The sequence below is a fragment of the Oncorhynchus gorbuscha genome, linkage group LG02 (genome assembly GCF_021184085.1).
Source record: "Oncorhynchus gorbuscha isolate QuinsamMale2020 ecotype Even-year linkage group LG02, OgorEven_v1.0, whole genome shotgun sequence".
In the NCBI taxonomy this organism is placed as follows: Eukaryota; Metazoa; Chordata; class Actinopteri; order Salmoniformes; family Salmonidae; genus Oncorhynchus; species Oncorhynchus gorbuscha.
In genome coordinates, this window is record NC_060174.1 from 41192832 (window position 1) to 41195866 (window position 3035).

The 3035-nt window shown below is 40.8% G+C and overlaps 1 long non-coding RNA gene across 1 annotated transcript; it reads left to right on the plus strand.

Moving 5' to 3' along the window:
* The first annotated feature begins 392 nt into the window (after window positions 1-392).
* Window positions 393-1557, plus strand: LOC123992774. The gene is made up of 3 exons (XR_006831311.1): window positions 393-437; window positions 687-925; window positions 1424-1557. It is a non-coding gene; the product is annotated as an uncharacterized LOC123992774 (long non-coding RNA).
* Window positions 1558-3035: the final 1478 nt, after the last annotated feature.

The window sequence follows — 3035 nt, forward strand, 5'->3', positions numbered from 1 at the left end:
TAACCATCTATATCTTAAATCGATTTTTATGTGCACTCAGAAAAGTTGTTACATTATGATGAACTTTGTGAAATATGTTTTGATAACATTTGGTCCATCTGAGAATGTGTTCTTTTGTTTAATAAAAAATATCCTTCATTTTTATTATATTGCAGAGTATTATGACATAAACATATAGCAGAGTGCCTGACTATTCAGCTAATTATCTACTAGTGATGGATGATGACTGGATTGGGAGGAAGGTTTGGAAAAGGATTTAGGGATGATAAGGGACCAGATAGGGAGGTAAACAGGACATGCAAGGTTTTGCCATGTTACAAGCAGATCCCTAGGTGAGCATTCCCTGTGGAATGCCAGGTAAGTTTCCTGCTCTACATCATACATAAGCCACACGAAGCACAAACCAAAGGCAGGGGAATACTGTGGACTTAAACCAGGTAAGGCTATCCACTTTATCCTTCTATCTTAATTAAATCCTCTTTATCTTTAATTCTGCCTTGTTGGAAAAGGACCTGTAAGTAAGAATTTCACTGATAGTTTACACCTGTTGTATACGAAGCATGTGACAAATAAAATGTGATTGATTTAATTTGTAATATTAATTAAGTCACCTATTACTAACAATTGTAACTAACAATTGTCTTACATATCTTATATGCAACTAACAAGCTGCTTTTTATTGGCAGAAATCCTAATAGGGTGTAGGGTGTGGAGCTATGCTGTGTGAGGCCTACTCTGACCACTGGGGCGGTCACCACACAGGGTTTCACTGTCCCCGCCTCTCTGACCCCCCTGACCTGTCCTTCTGTTGCTGGCAAGGAGAGGGTCTGGGGCTCAAACAGTGCTGCCCACGTTCCCAGTACCACAATAGCACGAACAGCAGTCAGACAGGGACCAGAGTGAACTCCAAAGAACCTGTTTACAGGTTAGTAACCATACTCACCTAAACCTGTAGGCTAGTATGGCTACCCTAGGAGAGCAGAACTTTCTATCCAGCATTTATGTTGTGTTTTTCCTTAGATTGAGTGAGCGTATGGTAGGCTTTTTGGTTGATACAACATACTTCACACCCTATACTTGTTGCTTTTGTGGAAATATAAGCAAAACTGACACTTCAATAATTCATTAAACAAGCTGTTAGGAATATATTAGAGACAGATGGTGTTGTTTGTGACTCATTTCAGCCTTGGAACACTTATGGGCTTTGATCATATTGATATTTCCTGTGTTGTTATTTTTGCATTGTTGTTATGGATGTTTATTTGTTTTATTTTTTGTGGGAAACTGATCAAATCAAATTATTATCCTAAACTTTGGGCACTGTCTGCAAAAAATGACTTTCATGGAAGCATCATAGTCATTGACCACTGGAAAGCTTGGCTCTAGTTCTTCATGAGAGCTTTCTGTTTTGATTCCAATACAGCTACAGGTCCCTGTTCCAGACTGTGGTTCTGCTCTATGGGTCCTTGGTACTGGTCCTGATGCTTGTGGACTTCCTATGGTTCTGTCGTGCGCGGGGTCTTTCAGTAACGGCAGCTCTTACGAGGCATGTCACGTGTCCCCCGTTGGATCTCTAGCCTCCTCTTCCCGTACAGCAACAAGACACAGCAGCAGCTCTACTGCTACCATGGCAATGGGAGGGACTCACAAGTCCTAGGTGAGCACAAGATCCCTCAAGACTCCTCTTGTCTCTAAGGTAACAGAGGACACAGACAACAGTGAGGCAATTTGGCTGACCCATTAAAGTGTCCTAGGGGAGAAATGGCCATGCCAAGTTCTACATTTGAGCATTTGAATCCCTTGATGACCATCAATTTAAAACAACAAAATACTGGATAACATACATACACTATGGCATAACATGGTGTTTTCGTGCATATGGATCACACCAGAGTATATAGGGATAATGAGTGATCATAAGATATCTTATGGTTTTGCTTGTATATTTCCAATGTGTATAGTTTTAATAGGTACATTTATTCCCATCAGCACCATATTTATTAGGATATACAGTGAATCAGTAAACTACTTTGTCTCTATACTGAGCAAGAGGGCTCATACCTAATGCCCTGCATTGGGTGTCTACTTCAGGTAAATGTATGGAACATTAGATGATACTGTATGATATCTATGGTCTGTCTTTTGTCATCCTTATCATAATGAAATACAATGCTTTATACTAAATAAAAGTTAACATTGCAGCTCTAATAAAATCAATACTTGGTGAATCTTTTTATTTAGGGATGAATCTACATTTTCAGAATGATTACCTGGAGTAAAACGGGGGAGGGTCATGCTTTTTCAATTTCAGTGAACGGGAGGGTCATATAATTTGTAATTGATGAAATGTCAATATTTCTCAGTGTTTTAGAATAAGTTGCTTATTAGGCTATATATTGATGTGTGCCAGATGCTGCCCCTCATCTCTGATTCTCTGATGGGCATGCAATATCAAGTGTGCCTATAGGCTATTTAGTGTGGTCTCAATAAAATGATCAATAGGCTACGAAGTGCATTATCGGAGAAGCACAGACCAAAGTTATATTTCTAATAATAGCTGCTGGGATAGTGTAAATACAACTAGGCTGCAGTACACACTGCAATGTATATTCCAATCCTGAGCCCCCCCTGACCTCCTGAACTGCCACAATAGACCTACACAGCACAGCCAAAAACGTGTTTTAGCAAGAGCAGAGCAGGACTGTCATGTTTTGTCATATATTGTCTTGTCCTTGTGCTTTCCCTTCTGTTCGTTTCCCCCTGCTGGTCTTGTTGGGTTCGTTCCCTCTTTCTGTCCCTCTCTCTCCCCCTCCCTCTCTCACTCTCCCGCTCTCTCTTCTCTCTATCGTTCCGTTCCTGCTCCCAGCTGTTCCTATTCCCCTAATCAATCATTTAGTCTTCCCACACCTGTTCCCGATCCTTTTCCCTGATTAGAGTCCCTATTTCTCTTCTTGTTTTCCGTTTCTGCCCTGTCGGTTCCTTGTCTAGAATTCACCGTGCTGTGTTTGTGTATCGCCCTGTCGTGTCGTGTTTCC